General features: G+C 35.8%; 25 non-coding genes across 25 annotated transcripts; all 25 read left to right on the top strand.

Moving 5' to 3' along the window:
* The first annotated feature begins 484 nt into the window (after positions 1-484).
* Positions 485-556, top strand: TRNAD-GUC (transfer RNA aspartic acid (anticodon GUC)). Its single transcript has one exon. It is a non-coding gene; the product is annotated as a tRNA-Asp (tRNA).
* Positions 557-1,190: 634 nt separating this feature from the next.
* TRNAD-GUC (transfer RNA aspartic acid (anticodon GUC)) lies at positions 1,191-1,262 on the top strand. The gene has a single exon. It is a non-coding gene; the product is annotated as a tRNA-Asp (tRNA).
* Positions 1,263-1,854: 592 nt separating this feature from the next.
* On the top strand, positions 1,855-1,926 carry TRNAD-GUC (transfer RNA aspartic acid (anticodon GUC)). Its single transcript has one exon. It is a non-coding gene; the product is annotated as a tRNA-Asp (tRNA).
* A 606-nt stretch (positions 1,927-2,532) lies between these two features.
* TRNAD-GUC (transfer RNA aspartic acid (anticodon GUC)) lies at positions 2,533-2,604 on the top strand. The gene has a single exon. It is a non-coding gene; the product is annotated as a tRNA-Asp (tRNA).
* Positions 2,605-3,196: 592 nt separating this feature from the next.
* Positions 3,197-3,268, top strand: TRNAD-GUC (transfer RNA aspartic acid (anticodon GUC)). Its single transcript has one exon. It is a non-coding gene; the product is annotated as a tRNA-Asp (tRNA).
* A 626-nt stretch (positions 3,269-3,894) lies between these two features.
* Positions 3,895-3,966, top strand: TRNAD-GUC (transfer RNA aspartic acid (anticodon GUC)). The gene has a single exon. It is a non-coding gene; the product is annotated as a tRNA-Asp (tRNA).
* A 596-nt stretch (positions 3,967-4,562) lies between these two features.
* Positions 4,563-4,634, top strand: TRNAD-GUC (transfer RNA aspartic acid (anticodon GUC)). Its single transcript has one exon. It is a non-coding gene; the product is annotated as a tRNA-Asp (tRNA).
* A 630-nt stretch (positions 4,635-5,264) lies between these two features.
* TRNAD-GUC (transfer RNA aspartic acid (anticodon GUC)) lies at positions 5,265-5,336 on the top strand. The gene has a single exon. It is a non-coding gene; the product is annotated as a tRNA-Asp (tRNA).
* A 638-nt stretch (positions 5,337-5,974) lies between these two features.
* Positions 5,975-6,046, top strand: TRNAD-GUC (transfer RNA aspartic acid (anticodon GUC)). Its single transcript has one exon. It is a non-coding gene; the product is annotated as a tRNA-Asp (tRNA).
* Positions 6,047-6,638: 592 nt separating this feature from the next.
* On the top strand, positions 6,639-6,710 carry TRNAD-GUC (transfer RNA aspartic acid (anticodon GUC)). The gene has a single exon. It is a non-coding gene; the product is annotated as a tRNA-Asp (tRNA).
* A 604-nt stretch (positions 6,711-7,314) lies between these two features.
* TRNAD-GUC (transfer RNA aspartic acid (anticodon GUC)) lies at positions 7,315-7,386 on the top strand. The gene has a single exon. It is a non-coding gene; the product is annotated as a tRNA-Asp (tRNA).
* Positions 7,387-8,018: 632 nt separating this feature from the next.
* TRNAD-GUC (transfer RNA aspartic acid (anticodon GUC)) lies at positions 8,019-8,090 on the top strand. Its single transcript has one exon. It is a non-coding gene; the product is annotated as a tRNA-Asp (tRNA).
* A 592-nt stretch (positions 8,091-8,682) lies between these two features.
* TRNAD-GUC (transfer RNA aspartic acid (anticodon GUC)) lies at positions 8,683-8,754 on the top strand. Its single transcript has one exon. It is a non-coding gene; the product is annotated as a tRNA-Asp (tRNA).
* Positions 8,755-9,364: 610 nt separating this feature from the next.
* TRNAD-GUC (transfer RNA aspartic acid (anticodon GUC)) lies at positions 9,365-9,436 on the top strand. The gene has a single exon. It is a non-coding gene; the product is annotated as a tRNA-Asp (tRNA).
* A 592-nt stretch (positions 9,437-10,028) lies between these two features.
* TRNAD-GUC (transfer RNA aspartic acid (anticodon GUC)) lies at positions 10,029-10,100 on the top strand. The gene has a single exon. It is a non-coding gene; the product is annotated as a tRNA-Asp (tRNA).
* Positions 10,101-10,726: 626 nt separating this feature from the next.
* Positions 10,727-10,798, top strand: TRNAD-GUC (transfer RNA aspartic acid (anticodon GUC)). The gene has a single exon. It is a non-coding gene; the product is annotated as a tRNA-Asp (tRNA).
* Positions 10,799-11,390: 592 nt separating this feature from the next.
* Positions 11,391-11,462, top strand: TRNAD-GUC (transfer RNA aspartic acid (anticodon GUC)). Its single transcript has one exon. It is a non-coding gene; the product is annotated as a tRNA-Asp (tRNA).
* Positions 11,463-12,084: 622 nt separating this feature from the next.
* Positions 12,085-12,156, top strand: TRNAD-GUC (transfer RNA aspartic acid (anticodon GUC)). Its single transcript has one exon. It is a non-coding gene; the product is annotated as a tRNA-Asp (tRNA).
* Positions 12,157-12,782: 626 nt separating this feature from the next.
* TRNAD-GUC (transfer RNA aspartic acid (anticodon GUC)) lies at positions 12,783-12,854 on the top strand. Its single transcript has one exon. It is a non-coding gene; the product is annotated as a tRNA-Asp (tRNA).
* Positions 12,855-13,446: 592 nt separating this feature from the next.
* Positions 13,447-13,518, top strand: TRNAD-GUC (transfer RNA aspartic acid (anticodon GUC)). The gene has a single exon. It is a non-coding gene; the product is annotated as a tRNA-Asp (tRNA).
* A 604-nt stretch (positions 13,519-14,122) lies between these two features.
* TRNAD-GUC (transfer RNA aspartic acid (anticodon GUC)) lies at positions 14,123-14,194 on the top strand. Its single transcript has one exon. It is a non-coding gene; the product is annotated as a tRNA-Asp (tRNA).
* A 596-nt stretch (positions 14,195-14,790) lies between these two features.
* Positions 14,791-14,862, top strand: TRNAD-GUC (transfer RNA aspartic acid (anticodon GUC)). The gene has a single exon. It is a non-coding gene; the product is annotated as a tRNA-Asp (tRNA).
* Positions 14,863-15,485: 623 nt separating this feature from the next.
* Positions 15,486-15,557, top strand: TRNAD-GUC (transfer RNA aspartic acid (anticodon GUC)). Its single transcript has one exon. It is a non-coding gene; the product is annotated as a tRNA-Asp (tRNA).
* A 592-nt stretch (positions 15,558-16,149) lies between these two features.
* TRNAD-GUC (transfer RNA aspartic acid (anticodon GUC)) lies at positions 16,150-16,221 on the top strand. The gene has a single exon. It is a non-coding gene; the product is annotated as a tRNA-Asp (tRNA).
* Positions 16,222-16,831: 610 nt separating this feature from the next.
* On the top strand, positions 16,832-16,903 carry TRNAD-GUC (transfer RNA aspartic acid (anticodon GUC)). The gene has a single exon. It is a non-coding gene; the product is annotated as a tRNA-Asp (tRNA).
* Positions 16,904-17,148: the final 245 nt, after the last annotated feature.

Below are 17,148 nucleotides of genomic sequence, written 5' to 3'. Positions count from 1 at the left end.
AGCCAAAATGCTTACTGATGTGTTAACCGAAACTCAGAAGATGCTCTCTAAATTTCAATCTCAACTTACTGTTCTTTCAAAAACAATTTATCTCTAAAATACTTGGAAAATGACATGAAACAGTGGTAAATCATGGGCTGCTTATAAACTCTGTGGGACAGGGATAGAAGACAAATCGGTGTTTTTGGTTAGTACTGACCCCTGGTGGCTAATAGCTATAAGCTGCTAATGGTAAAGTGAGCTGATTATATATATATATATATATATATATACAGACATAAATATAGATAGATTAATTTAATTAAAAAACTTTCTTGATAAAACTGATTGTTTTTGGAAGATCATTCTGTGTTCTCCCTGTTTATGAAAAAAGATGAATTTCCCTAAGCAAAAGCAGTAGAGCTGCCTATTCCAGTTAGCTGAATTTGTCATGGGCATTCCCTATCCTCAAAGAGGTGAGGACTGTTAAACTACTGCCATTAAGTCCTCGTTAGTATAGTGGTCAGTATCCCCGCCTGTCACGCGGGAGACCGGGGTTCAATTCCCCGACGGGGAGATGATACTTTTAAGTTGCCCAACTTAATGAAAAAGATGCACTTACTCATGAAGTAAAATATAGTTGTCATTACACCTGCTTATCACGATTGAGACCAGTGTTGACTTTAGTGATAGCCAAAATGCTTACTGATGTGTTAACTGAAACTCAGAAGATGCTCTCTAAATTTCAATCTCAACTTACTGTTCTTTCAAAAACAATTTATCTCTAAAATACTTGGAAAATGACATGAAACAGTGGTAAATCATGGGCTGCTTATAAACTCTGTGGGACAGGGATAGAAGACAAATCGGTGTTTTTGGTTAGTACTGACCCCTGGTGGCTAATAGCTATAAGCTGCTAATGGTAAAGTGAGCTGATTAAATATATATAAATATATATATATATATATATATATATATATATATATATATATATATATACAGATATAAATATAGATAGATTAATTTAATTAAAAAACTTTCTTGATAAAACTGATTGTTTTTGGAAGATCATTCTGTGTTCTCCCTGTTTATGAAAAAAGATGAATTTCCCTAAGCAAAAGCAGTAGAGCTGCCTATTCCAATTAGCTGAATTTGTCATGGGCATTCCCTATCCTCAAAGAGGTGAGGACTGTTAAACTACTGCCATTAAGTCCTCGTTAGTATAGTGGTCAGTATCCCCGCCTGTCACGCGGGAGACCGGGGTTCAATTCCCCGACGGGGAGATGATTCTTTTAAGTTGCCCAACTTAATGAAAAAGATGCACTTACTCATGAAGTAAAATATAGTTGTCATTGCACCTGCTTATCACGATTGAGACCAGTGTTGACTTTAGTGATAGCCAAAATGCTTACTGATGTGTTAACCGAAACTCAGAAGATGCTCTCTAAATTTCAATCTCAACTTACTGTTCTTTCAAAAACAATTTATCTCTAAAATACTTGGAAAATGACATGAAACAGTGGTAAAACATGGGCTGCTTATAAACTCTGTGGGACAGGGATAGAAGACAAATCGGTGTTTTTGGTTAGTACTGACCCCTGGTGGCTAATAGCTATAAGCTGCTAATGGTAAAGTGAGCTGATTATATATATATATATATATACAGATATAAATATAGATAGATTAATTTAATTAAAAAACTTTCTTGATAAAACTGATTGTTTTTGGAAGATCATTCTGTGTTCTCCCTGTTTATGAAAAAAGATGAATTTCCCTAAGCAAAAGCAGTAGAGCTGCCTATTCCAATTAGCTGAATTGCTCATGGGCATTCCCTATCCTCAAAGAGGTGAGGACTGTTAAACTACTGCCATTAAGTCCTCGTTAGTATAGTGGTCAGTATCCCCGCCTGTCACGCGGGAGACCGGGGTTCAATTCCCCGACGGGGAGATGATTCTTTTAAGTTGCCCAACTTAATGAAAAAGATGCACTTACTCATGAAGTAAAATATAGTTGTCATTACACCTGCTTATCACGATTGAGACCAGTGTTGACTTTAGTGATAGCCAAAATGCTTACTGATGTGTTAACCGAAACTCAGAAGATGCTCTCTAAATTTCAATCTCAACTTACTGTTCTTTCAAAAACAATTTATCTCTAAAATACTTGGAAAATGACATGAAACAGTGGTAAATCATGGGCTGCTTATAAACTCTGTGGGACAGGGATAGAAGACAAATCGGTGTTTTTGGTTAGTACTGACCCCTGGTGGCTAATAGCTATAAGCTGCTAATGGTAAAGTGAGCTGATTAAATATATATATATATATATATATATATATATACAGATATAAATATAGATAGATTAATTTAATTAAAAAACTTTCTTGATAAAACTGATTGTTTTTGGAAGATCATTCTGTGTTCTCCCTGTTTATGAAAAAAGATTAATTTCCCTAAGCAAAAGCATTAGAGCTGCCTATTCCAATTAGCTGAATTGCTCATGGGCATTCCCTATCCTCAAAGAGGTGAGGACTGTTAAACTACTGCCATTAAGTCCTCGTTAGTATAGTGGTCAGTATCCCCGCCTGTCACGCGGGAGACCGGGGTTCAATTTCCCGACGGGGAGATGATTCTTTTAAGTTGCCCAACTTAATGAAAAAGATGCACTTACTCATGAAGTAAAATATAGTTGTCATTACACCTGCTTATCACGATTGAGACCAGTGTTGACTTTAGTGATAGCCAAAATGCTTACTGATGTGTTAACCGAAACTCAGAAGATGCTCTCTCAATTTCAATCTCAACTTACTGTTCTTTCAAAAACAATTTATCTCTAAAATACTTGGAAAATGACATGAAACAGTGGTAAAACATGGGCTGCTTATAAACTCTGTGGGACAGGGATAGAAGACAAATCGGTGTTTTTGGTTAGTACTGACCCCTGGTGGCTAATAGCTATAAGCTGCTAATGGTAAAGTGAGCTGATTATATATATATATATATATACAGATATAAATATAGATAGATTAATTTAATTAAAAAACTTTCTTGATAAAACTGATTGTTTTTGGAAGATCATTCTGTGTTCTCCCTGTTTATGAAAAAAGATGAATTTCCCTAAGCAAAAGCAGTAGAGCTGCCTATTCCAATTAGCTGAATTTGTCATGGGCATTCCCTATCCTCAAAGAGGTGAGGACTGTTAAACTACTGCCATTAAGTCCTCGTTAGTATAGTGGTCAGTATCCCCGCCTGTCACGCGGGAGACCGGGGTTCAATTCCCCGACGGGGAGATGATTCTTTTAAGTTGCCCAACTTAATGAAAAAGATGCACTTACTCATGAAGTAAAATATAGTTGTCCTTGCACCTGCTTATCACGATTGAGACCAGTGTTGACTTTAGTGATAGCCAAAATGCTTACTGATGTGTTAACCGAAACTCAGAAGATGCTCTCTAAATTTCAATCTCAACTTACTGTTCTTTCAAAAACAATTTATCTCTAAAATACTTGGAAAATGACATGAAACAGTGGTAAATCATGGGCTGCTTATAAACTCTGTGGGACAGGGATAGAAGACAAATCGGTGTTTTTGGTTAGTACTGACCCCTGGTGGCTAATAGCTATAAGCTGCTAATGGTAAAGTGAGCTGATTAAATATATATAAATATATATATATATATATATATATATATATATATATATATACAGATATAAATATAGATAGATTAATTTAATTTAAAAACTTTCTTGATAAAACTGATTGTTTTTGGAAGATCATTCTGTGTTCTCCCTGTTTATGAAAAAAGATGAATTTCCCTAAGCAAAAGCAGTAGAGCTGCCTATTCCAGTTAGCTGAATTTGTCATGGGCATTCCCTATCCTCAAAGAGGTGAGGACTGTTAAACTACTGCCATTAAGTCCTCGTTAGTATAGTGGTCAGTATCCCCGCCTGTCACGCGGGAGACCGGAGTTCAATTCCCCGACGGGGAGATGATACTTTTAAGTTGCCCAACTTAATGAATAAGATGCACTTACTCATGAAGTAAAATATAGTTGTCATTACACCTGCTTATCACGATTGAGACCAGCGTTGACTTTAGTGATAGCCAAAATGCTTACTGATGTGTTATCCGAAACTCAAAAGATGCTCTCTAAATTTCAATCTCAACTTACTGTTCTTTCAAAAACAATTTATCTATAAAATACTTGGAAAATGACATGAAACAGTGGTAAATCATGGGCTGCTTATAAACTCTGTGGGACAGGGATAGAAGACAAATCGGTGTTTTTGGTTAGTACTGACCCCTGGTGGCTAATAGCTATAAGCTGCTAATGGTAAAGTGAGCTGATTATATATATATATATATATATATACAGACATAAATATAGATAGATTAATTTAATTAAAAAACTTTCTTGATAAAACTGATTGTTTTTGGAAGATCATTCTGTGTTCTCCCTGTTTATGAAAAAAGATGAATTTCCCTAAGCAAAAGCAGTAGAGCTGCCTATTCCAGTTAGCTGAATTTGTCATGGGCATTCCCTATCCTCAAAGAGGTGAGGACTGTTAAACTACTGCCATTAAGTCCTCGTTAGTATAGTGGTCAGTATCCCCGCCTGTCACGCTGGAGACCGGGGTTCAATTCCCCGACGGGGAGATGATACCTTTAAGTTGCCCAACTTAATGAAAAAGATGCACTTACTCATGAAGTAAAATATAGTTGTCATTATACCTGCTTATCACGATTGAGACCAGCGTTGACTTTAGTGATAGCCAAAATGCTTACTGATGTGTTAACTGAAACTCAGAAGATGCTCTCTAAATTTCAATCTCAACTTACTGTTCTTTCAAAAACAATTTATCTCTAAAATACTTGGAAAATGACATGAAACAGTGGTAAATCATGGGCTGCTTATAAACTCTGTGGGACAGGGATAGAAGACAAATCGGTGTTTTTGGTTAGTACTGACCCCTGGTGGCTAATAGCTATAAGCTGCTAATGGTAAAGTGAGCTGATTAAATATATATAAATATATATATATATATATATATATATATATATATATATATATATACAGATATAAATATAGATAGATTAATTTAATTAAAACACTTTCTTGATAAAACTGATTGTTTTTTGAAGATCATTCTGTGTTCTCCCTGTTTATGAAAAAAGATGAATTTCCCTAAGCAAAAGCAGTAGAGCTGCCTATTCCAATTAGCTGAATTGCTCATGGGCATTCCCTATCCTCAAAGAGGTGAGGACTGTTAAACTACTGCCATTAAGTCCTCGTTAGTATAGTGGTCAGTATCCCCGCCTGTCACGCGGGAGACCGGGGTTCAATTCCCCGACGGGGAGATGATTCTTTTAAGTTGCCCAACTTAATGAAAAAGATGCACTTACTCATGAAGTAAAATATAGTTGTCATTACACCTGCTTATCACGATTGAGACCAGTGTTGACTTTAGTGATAGCCAAAATGCTTACTGATGTGTTAACTGAAACTCAGAAGATGCTCTCTAAATTTCAATCTCAACTTACTGTTCTTTCAAAAACAATTTATCTCTAAAATACTTGGAAAATGACATGAAACAGTGGTAAATCATGGGCTGCTTATAAACTCTGTGGGACAGGGATAGAAGACAAATCGGTGTTTTTGGTTAGTACTGACCCCTGGTGGCTAATAGCTATAAGCTGCTAATGGTAAAGTGAGCTGATAAAATATATATATATATATATATATATATATATATATATATATATATATATATATATATATATATACAGATATAAATATAGATAGATTAATTTAATTTAAAAACTTTCTTGATAAAACTGATTGTTTTTGGAAGATCATTCTGTGTTCTCCCTGTTTATGAAAAAAGATTAATTTCCCTAAGCAAAAGCATTAGAGCTGCCTATTCCAATTAGCTGAATTGCTCATGGGCATTCCCTATCCTCAAAGAGGTGAGGACTGTTAAACTACTGCCATTAAGTCCTCGTTAGTATAGTGGTCAGTATCCCCGCCTGTCACGCGGGAGACCGGGGTTCAATTTCCCGACGGGGAGATGATTCTTTTAAGTTGCCCAACTTAATGAAAAAGATGCACTTACTCATGAAGTAAAATATAGTTGTCATTACACCTGCTTATCACGATTGAGACCAGTGTTGACTTTAGTGATAGCCAAAATGCTTACTCATGTGTTAACCGAAACTCAGAAGATGCTCTCTCAATATCAATCTCAACTTACTGTTCTTTCAAAAACAATTTATCTCTAAAATACTTGGAAAATGACATGAAACAGTGGTAAAACATGGGCTGCTTATAAACTCTGTGGGACAGGGATAGAAGACAAATCGGTGTTTTTGGTTAGTACTGACCCCTGGTGGCTAATAGCTATAAGCTGCTAATGGTAAAGTGAGCTGATTATATATATATATATATATACAGATATAAATATAGATAGATTAATTTAATTAAAAAACTTTCTTGATAAAACTGATTGTTTTTGGAAGATCATTCTGTGTTCTCCCTGTTTATGAAAAAAGATGAATTTCCCTAAGCAAAAGCAGTAGAGCTGCCTATTCCAGTTAGCTGAATTTGTCATGGGCATTCCCTATCCTCAAAGAGGTGAGGACTGTTAAACTACTGCCATTAAGTCCTCGTTAGTATAGTGGTCAGTATCCCCGCCTGTCACGCGGGAGACCGGGGTTCAATTCCCTGACGGGGAGATGATTCTTTTAAGTTGCCCAACTTAATGAAAAAGATGCACTTACTCATGAAGTAAAATATAGTTGTCATTACACCTGCTTATCACGATTGAGACCAGTGTTGACTTTAGTGATAGCCAAAATGCTTACTGATGTGTTAACCGAAACTCAGAAGATGCTCTCTAAATTTCAATCTCAACTTACTGTTCTTTCAAAAACAATTTATCTCTAAAATACTTGGAAAATGACATGAAACAGTGGTAAATCATGGGCTGCTTATAAACTCTGTGGGACAGGGATAGAAGACAAATCGGTGTTTTTGGTTAGTACTGACCCCTGGTGGCTAATAGCTATAAGCTGCTAATGGTAAAGTGAGCTGATTAAATATATATATATATATATATATATATATACAGATATAAATATAGATAGATTAATTTAATTAAAAAACTTTCTTGATAAAACTGATTGTTTTTGGAAGATCATTCTGTGTTCTCCCTGTTTATGAAAAAAGATGAATTTCCCTAAGCAAAAGCATTAGAGCTGCCTATTCCAATTAGCTGAATTGCTCATGGGCATTCCCTATCCTCAAAGAGGTGAGGACTGTTAAACTACTGCCATTAAGTCCTCGTTAGTATAGTGGTCAGTATCCCCGCCTGTCACGCGGGAGACCGGGGTTCAATTCCCCGACGGGGAGATGATACTTTTAAGTTGCCCAACTTAATGAAAAAGATGCACTTACTCATGAAGTAAAATATAGTTGTCATTACACCTGCTTATCACGATTGAGACCAGCGTTGACTTTAGTGATAGCCAAAATGCTTACTGATGTGTTAACTGAAACTCAGAAGATGCTCTCTAAATTTCAATCTCAACTTACTGTTCTTTCAAAAACAATTTATCTCTAAAATACTTGGAAAATGACATGAAACAGTGGTAAATCATGGGCTGCTTATAAACTCTGTGGGACAGGGATAGAAGACAAATCGGTGTTTTTGGTTAGTACTGACCCCTGGTGGCTAATAGCTATAAGCTGCTAATGGTAAAGTGAGCTGATTAAATATATATAAATATATATATATATATATATATATATATATATATATATATATATATACAGATATAAATATAGATAGATTAATTTAATTTAAAAACTTTCTTGATAAAACTGATTGTTTTTGGAAGATCATTCTGTGTTCTCCCTGTTTATGAAAAAAGATTAATTTCCCTAAGCAAAAGCATTAGAGCTGCCTATTCCAATTAGCTGAATTGCTCATGGGCATTCCCTATCCTCAAAGAGGTGAGGACTGTTAAACTACTGCCATTAAGTCCTCGTTAGTATAGTGGTCAGTATCCCCGCCTGTCACGCGGGAGACCGGGGTTCAATTTCCCGACGGGGAGATGATTCTTTTAAGTTGCCCAACTTAATGAAAAAGATGCACTTACTCATGAAGTAAAATATAGTTGTCATTACACCTGCTTATCACGATTGAGACCAGTGTTGACTTTAGTGATAGCCAAAATGCTTACTGATGTGTTAACCGAAACTCAGAAGATGCTCTCTAAATTTCAATCTCAACTTACTGTTCTTTCAAAAACAATTTATCTCTAAAATACTTGGAAAATGACATGAAACAGTGGTAAAACATGGGCTGCTTATAAACTCTGTGGGACAGGGATAGAAGACACATCGGTGTTTTTGGTTAGTACTGACCCCTGGTGGCTAATAGCTATAAGCTGCTAATGGTAAAGTGAGCTGATTATATATATATATATATATACAGATATAAATATAGATAGATTAATTTAATTAAAAAACTTTCTTGATAAAACTGATTGTTTTTGGAAGATCATTCTGTGTTCTCCCTGTTTATGAAAAAAGATGAATTTCCCTAAGCAAAAGCAGTAGAGCTGCCTATTCCAATTAGCTGAATTGCTCATGGGCATTCCCTATCCTCAAAGAGGTGAGGACTGTTAAACTACTGCCATTAAGTCCTCGTTAGTATAGTGGTCAGTATCCCCGCCTGTCACGCGGGAGACCGGGGTTCAATTCCCCGACGGGGAGATGATTCTTTTAAGTTGCCCAACTTAATGAAAAAGATGCACTTACTCATGAAGTAAAATATAGTTGTCATTACACCTGCTTATCACGATTGAGACCAGTGTTGACTTTAGTGATAGCCAAAATGCTTACTGATGTGTTAACCGAAACTCAGAAGATGCTCTCTAAATTTCAATCTCAACTTACTGTTCTTTCAAAAACAATTTATCTCTAAAATACTTGGAAAATGACATGAAACAGTGGTAAATCATGGGCTGCTTATAAACTCTGTGGGACAGGGATAGAAGACAAATCGGTGTTTTTGGTTAGTACTGACCCCTGGTGGCTAATAGCTATAAGCTGCTAATGGTAAAGTGAGCTGATTAAATATATATATATATATATATATATATATATATATACAGATATAAATATAGATAGATTAATTTAATTAAAAAACTTTCTTGATAAAACTGATTGTTTTTGGAAGATCATTCTGTGTTCTCCCTGTTTATGAAAAAAGATTAATTTCCCTAAGCAAAAGCATTAGAGCTGCCTATTCCAATTAGCTGAATTGCTCATGGGCATTCCCTATCCTCAAAGACGTGAGGACTGTTAAACTACTGCCATTAAGTCCTCGTTAGTATAGTGGTCAGTATCCCCGCCTGTCACGCGGGAGACCGGGGTTCAATTTCCCGACGGGGAGATGATTCTTTTAAGTTGCCCAACTTAATGAAAAAGATGCACTTACTCATGAAGTAAAATATAGTTGTCATTACACCTGCTTATCACGATTGAGACCAGTGTTGACTTTAGTGATAGCCAAAATGCTTACTGATGTGTTAACCGAAACTCAGAAGATGCTCTCTCAATTTCAATCTCAACTTACTGTTCTTTCAAAAACAATTTATCTCTAAAATACTTGGAAAATGACATGAAACAGTGGTAAAACATGGGCTGCTTATAAACTCTGTGGGACAGGGATAGAAGACAAATCGGTGTTTTTGGTTAGTACTGACCCCTGGTGGCTAATAGCTATAAGCTGCTAATGGTAAAGTGAGCTGATTATATATATATATATATATACAGATATAAATATAGATAGATTAATTTAATTAAAAAACTTTCTTGATAAAACTGATTGTTTTTGGAAGATCATTCTGTGTTCTCCCTGTTTATGAAAAAAGATGAATTTCCCTAAGCAAAAGCAGTAGAGCTGCCTATTCCAATTAGCTGAATTTGTCATGGGCATTCCCTATCCTCAAAGAGGTGAGGACTGTTAAACTACTGCCATTAAGTCCTCGTTAGTATAGTGGTCAGTATCCCCGCCTGTCACGCGGGAGACCGGGGTTCAATTCCCCGACGGGGAGATGATTCTTTTAAGTTGCCCAACTTAATGAAAAAGATGCACTTACTCATGAAGTAAAATATAGTTGTCATTGCACCTGCTTATCACGATTGAGACCAGTGTTGACTTTAGTGATAGCCAAAATGCTTACTGATGTGTTAACCGAAACTCAGAAGATGCTCTCTAAATTTCAATCTCAACTTACTGTTCTTTCAAAAACAATTTATCTCTAAAATACTTGGAAAATGACATGAAACAGTGGTAAATCATGGGCTGCTTATAAACTCTGTGGGACAGGGATAGAAGACAAATCGGTGTTTTTGGTTAGTACTGACCCCTGGTGGCTAATAGCTATAAGCTGCTAATGGTAAAGTGAGCTGATTAAATATATATAAATATATATATATATATATATATATATATATATATATATATACAGATATAAATATAGATAGATTAATTTAATTTAAAAACTTTCTTGATAAAACTGATTGTTTTTGGAAGATCATTCTGTGTTCTCCCTGTTTATGAAAAAAGATGAATTTCCCTAAGCAAAAGCAGTAGAGCTGCCTATTCCAGTTAGCTGAATTTGTCATGGGCATTCCCTATCCTCAAAGAGGTGAGGACTGTTAAACTACTGCCATTAAGTCCTCGTTAGTATAGTGGTCAGTATCCCCGCCTGTCACGCGGGAGACCGGAGTTCAATTCCCCGACGGGGAGATGATACTTTTAAGTTGCCCAACTTAATGAAAAAGATGCACTTACTCATGAAGTAAAATATAGTTGTCATTACACCTGCTTATCACGATTGAGACCAGCGTTGACTTTAGTGATAGCCAAAATGCTTACTGATGTGTTAACCGAAACTCAGAAGATGCTCTCTAAATTTCAATCTCAACTTACTGTTCTTTCAAAAACAATTTATCTCTAAAATACTTGGAAAATGACATGAAACAGTGGTAAATCATGGGCTGCTTATAAACTCTGTGGGACAGGGATAGAAGACAAATCGGTGTTTTTGGTTAGTACTGACCCCTGGTGGCTAATAGCTATAAGCTGCTAATGGTAAAGTGAGCTGATTATATATATATATATATATACAGACATAAATATAGATAGATTAATTTAATTAAAAAACTTTCTTGATAAAACTGATTGTTTTTGGAAGATCATTCTGTGTTCTCCCTGTTTATGAAAAAAGATGAATTTCCCTAAGCAAAAGCAGTAGAGCTGCCTATTCCAGTTAGCTGAATTTGTCATGGGCATTCCCTATCCTCAAAGAGGTGAGGACTGTTAAACTACTGCCATTAAGTCCTCGTTAGTATAGTGGTCAGTATCCCCGCCTGTCACGCTGGAGACCGGGGTTCAATTCCCCGACGGGGAGATGATACCTTTAAGTTGCCCAACTTAATGAAAAAGATGCACTTACTCATGAAGTAAAATATAGTTGTCATTATACCTGCTTATCACGATTGAGACCAGCGTTGACTTTAGTGATAGCCAAAATGCTTACTGATGTGTTAACTGAAACTCAGAAGATGCTCTCTAAATTTCAATCTCAACTTACTGTTCTTTCAAAAACAATTTATCTCTAAAATACTTGGAAAATGACATGAAACAGTGGTAAATCATGGGCTGCTTATAAACTCTGTGGGACAGGGATAGAAGACAAATCGGTGTTTTTGGTTAGTACTGACCCCTGGTGGCTAATAGCTATAAGCTGCTAATGGTAAAGTGAGCTGATTAAATATATATAAATATATATATATATATATATATATATATATATATATACAGATATAAATATAGATAGATTAATTTAATTAAAAAACTTTCTTGATAAAACTGATTGTTTTTTGAAGATCATTCTGTGTTCTCCCTGTTTATGAAAAAAGATGAATTTCCCTAAGCAAAAGCAGTAGAGCTGCCTATTCCAATTAGCTGAATTGCTCATGGGCATTCCCTATCCTCAAAGAGGTGAGGACTGTTAAACTACTGCCATTAAGTCCTCGTTAGTATAGTGGTCAGTATCCCCGCCTGTCACGCGGGAGACCGGGGTTCAATTCCCCGACGGGGAGATGATTCTTTTAAGTTGCCCAACTTAATGAAAAAGATGCACTTACTCATGAAGTAAAATATAGTTGTCATTACACCTGCTTATCACGATTGAGACCAGTGTTGACTTTAGTGATAGCCAAAATGCTTACTGATGTGTTAACTGAAACTCAGAAGATGCTCTCTAAATTTCAATCTCAACTTACTGTTCTTTCAAAAACAATTTATCTCTAAAATACTTGGAAAATGACATGAAACAGTGGTAAATCATGGGCTGCTTATAAACTCTGTGGGACAGGGATAGAAGACAAATCGGTGTTTTTGGTTAGTACTGACCCCTGGTGGCTAATAGCTATAAGCTGCTAATGGTAAAGTGAGCTGATTAAATATATATATATATATATATATATATATATATATATATATATATATATATACAGATATAAATATAGATAGATTAATTTAATTTAAAAACTTTCTTGATAAAACTGATTGTTTTTGGAAGATCATTCTGTGTTCTCCCTGTTTATGAAAAAAGATTAATTTCCCTAAGCAAAAGCATTAGAGCTGCCTATTCCAATTAGCTGAATTGCTCATGGGCATTCCCTATCCTCAAAGAGGTGAGGACTGTTAAACTACTGCCATTAAGTCCTCGTTAGTATAGTGGTCAGTATCCCCGCCTGTCACGCGGGAGACCGGGGTTCAATTTCCCGACGGGGAGATGATTCTTTTAAGTTGCCCAACTTAATGAAAAAGATGCACTTACTCATGAAGTAAAATATAGTTGTCATTACACCTGCTTATCACGATTGAGACCAGTGTTGACTTTAGTGATAGCCAAAATGCTTACTCATGTGTTAACCGAAACTCAGAAGATGCTCTCTCAATTTCAATCTCAACTTACTGTTCTTTCAAAAACAATTTATCTCTAAAATACTTGGAAAATGACATGAAACAGTGGTAAAACATGGGCTGCTTATAAACTCTGTGGGACAGGGATAGAAGACAAATCGGTGTTTTTGGTTAGTACTGACCCCTGGTGGCTAATAGCTATAAGCTGCTAATGGTAAAGTGAGCTGATTATATATATATATATATATACAGATATAAATATAGATAGATTAATTTAATTAAAAAACTTTCTTGATAAAACTGATTGTTTTTGGAAGATCATTCTGTGTTCTCCCTGTTTATGAAAAAAGATGAATTTCCCTAAGCAAAAGCAGTAGAGCTGCCTATTCCAGTTAGCTGAATTTGTCATGGGCATTCCCTATCCTCAAAGAGGTGAGGACTGTTAAACTACTGCCATTAAGTCCTCGTTAGTATAGTGGTCAGTATCCCCGCCTGTCACGCGGGAGACCGGGGTTCAATTCCCTGACGGGGAGATGATTCTTTTAAGTTGCCCAACTTAATGAAAAAGATGCACTTACTCATGAAGTAAAATATAGTTGTCATTACACCTGCTTATCACGATTGAGACCAGTGTTGACTTTAGTGATAGCCAAAATGCTTACTGATGTGTTAACCGAAACTCAGAAGATGCTCTCTAAATTTCAATCTCAACTTACTGTTCTTTCAAAAACAATTTATCTCTAAAATACTTGGAAAATGACATGAAACAGTGGTAAATCATGGGCTGCTTATAAACTCTGTGGGACAGGGATAGAAGACAAATCGGTGTTTTTGGTTAGTACTGACCCCTGGTGGCTAATAGCTATAAGCTGCTAATGGTAAAGTGAGCTGATTAAATATATATATATATATATATATATATATACAGATATAAATATAGATAGATTAATTTAATTAAAAAACTTTCTTGATAAAACTGATTGTTTTTGGAAGATCATTCTGTGTTCTCCCTGTTTATGAAAAAAGATTAATTTCCCTAAGCAAAAGCATTAGAGCTGCCTATTCCAATTAGCTGAATTGCTCATGGGCATTCCCTATCCTCAAAGAGGTGAGGACTGTTAAACTACTGCCATTAAGTCCTCGTTAGTATAGTGGTCAGTATCCCCGCCTGTCACGCGGGAGACCGGGGTTCAATTTCCCGACGGGGAGAGGATTCTTTTAAGTTGCCCAACTTAATGAAAAAGATGCACTTACTCATGAAGTAAAATATAGTTGTCATTACACCTGCTTATCACGATTGAGACCAGTGTTGACTTTAGTGATAGCCAAAATGCTTACTGATGTGTTAACCGAAACTCAGAAGATGCTCTCTAAATTTCAATCTCAACTTACTGTTCTTTCAAAAACAATTTATCTCTAAAATACTTGGAAAATGACATGAAACAGTGGTAAATCATGGGCTGCTTATAAACTCTGTGGGACAGGGATAGAAGACAAATCGGTGTTTTTGGTGAGTACTGACCCCTGGTGGCTAATAGCTATAAGCTGCTAATGGTAAAGTGAGCTGATTATATATATATATATATATATATACAGACATAAATATAGATAGATTAATTTAATTAAAAAACTTTCTTGATAAAACTGATTGTTTTTGGAAGATCATTCTGTGTTCTCCCTGTTTATGAAAAAAGATGAATTTCCCTAAGCAAAAGCAGTAGAGCTGCCTATTCCAGTTAGCTGAATTTGTCATGGGCATTCCCTATCCTCAAAGAGGTGAGGACTGTTAAACTACTGCCATTAAGTCCTCGTTAGTATAGTGGTCAGTATCCCCGCCTGTCACGCGGGAGACCGGGGTTCAATTCCCCGACGGGGAGATGATACTTTTAAGTTGCCCAACTTAATGAAAAAGATGCACTTACTCATGAAGTAAAATATAGTTGTCATTACACCTGCTTATCACGATTGAGACCAGCGTTGACTTTAGTGATAGCCAAAATGCTTACTGATGTGTTAACTGAAACTCAGAAGATGCTCTCTAAATTTCAATCTCAACTTACTGTTCTTTCAAAAACAATTTATCTCTAAAATACTTGGAAAATGACATGAAACAGTGGTAAATCATGGGCTGCTTATAAACTCTGTGGGACAGGGATAGAAGACAAATCGGTGTTTTTGGTTAGTACTGACCCCTGGTGGCTAATAGCTATAAGCTGCTAATGGTAAAGTGAGCTGATTAAATATATATAATATATATATATATATATATATATATATATATATATATACAGATATAAATATAGATAGATTAATTTAATTTAAAAACTTTCTTGATAAAACTGATTGTTTTTGGAAGATCATTCTGTGTTCTCCCTGTTTATGAAAAAAGATTAATTTCCCTAAGCAAAAGCATTAGAGCTGCCTATTCCAATTAGCTGAATTGCTCATGGGCATTCCCTATCCTCAAAGAGGTGAGGACTGTTAAACTACTGCCATTAAGTCCTCGTTAGTATAGTGGTCAGTATCCCCGCCTGTCACGCGGGAGACCGGGGTTCAATTTCCCGACGGGGAGATGATTCTTTTAAGTTGCCCAACTTAATGAAAAAGATGCACTTACTCATGAAGTAAAATATAGTTGTCATTACACCTGCTTATCACGATTGAGACCAGTGTTGACTTTAGTGATAGCCAAAATGCTTACTGATGTGTTAACCGAAACTCAGAAGATGCTCTCTAAATTTCAATCTCAACTTACTGTTCTTTCAAAAACAATTTATCTCTAAAATACTTGGAAAATGACATGAAACAGTGGTAAAACATGGGCTGCTTATAAACTCTGTGGGACAGGGATAGAAGACACATCGGTGTTTTTGGTTAGTACTGACCCCTGGTGGCTAATAGCTATAAGCTGCTAATGGTAAAGTGAGCTGATTATATATATATATATATATACAGATATAAATATAGATAGATTAATTTAATTAAAAAACTTTCTTGATAAAACTGATTGTTTTTGGAAGATCATTCTGTGTTCTCCCTGTTTATGAAAAAAGATGAATTTCCCTAAGCAAAAGCAGTAGAGCTGCCTATTCCAATTAGCTGAATTGCTCATGGGCATTCCCTATCCTCAAAGAGGTGAGGACTGTTAAACTACTGCCATTAAGTCCTCGTTAGTATAGTGGTCAGTATCCCCGCCTGTCACGCGGGAGACCGGGGTTCAATTCCCCGACGGGGAGATGATTCTTTTAAGTTGCCCAACTTAATGAAAAAGATGCACTTACTCATGAAGTAAAATATAGTTGTCATTACACCTGCTTATCACGATTGAGACCAGTGTTGACTTTAGTGATAGCCAAAATGCTTACTGATGTGTTAACCGAAACTCAGAAGATGCTCTCTAAATTTCAATCTCAACTTACTGTTCTTTCAAAAACAATTTATCTCTAAAATACTTGGAAAATGACATGAAACAGTGGTAAATCATGGGCTGCTTATAAACTCTGTGGGACAGGGATAGAAGACAAATCGGTGTTTTTGGTTAGTACTGACCCCTGGTGGCTAATAGCTATAAGCTGCTAATGGTAAAGTGAGCTGATTAAATATATATATATATATATATATATATATATATATACAGATATAAATATAGATAGATTAATTTAATTAAAAAACTTTCTTGATAAAACTGATTGTTTTTGGAAGATCATTCTGTGTTCTCCCTGTTTATGAAAAAAGATTAATTTCCCTAAGCAAAAGCATTAGAGCTGCCTATTCCAATTAGCTGAATTGCTCATGGGCATTCCCTATCCTCAAAGACGTGAGGACTGTTAAACTACTGCCATTAAGTCCTCGTTAGTATAGTGGTCAGTATCCCCGCCTGTCACGCGGGAGACCGGGGTTCAATTTCCCGACGGGGAGATGATTCTTTTAAGTTGCCCAACTTAATGAAAAAGATGCACTTACTCATGAAGTAAAATATAGTTGTCATTACACCTGCTTATCACGATTGAGACCAGTGTTGACTTTAGTGATAGCCAAAATGCTTACTGATGTGTTAACCGAAACTCAGAAGATGCTCTCTCAATTTCAATCTCAACTTACTGTTCTTTCAAAAACAATTTATCTCTAAAATACTTGGAAAATGACATGAAACAGTGGTAAAA

The sequence above is a fragment of the Pleurodeles waltl genome, unplaced genomic scaffold (genome assembly GCF_031143425.1).
Source record: "Pleurodeles waltl isolate 20211129_DDA unplaced genomic scaffold, aPleWal1.hap1.20221129 scaffold_70, whole genome shotgun sequence".
Classification (NCBI taxonomy): domain Eukaryota; kingdom Metazoa; phylum Chordata; class Amphibia; order Caudata; family Salamandridae; genus Pleurodeles; species Pleurodeles waltl.
Note: the sequence above shows the minus strand (reverse complement) of the source record. Positions and strands in the feature narration are given on the sequence as shown.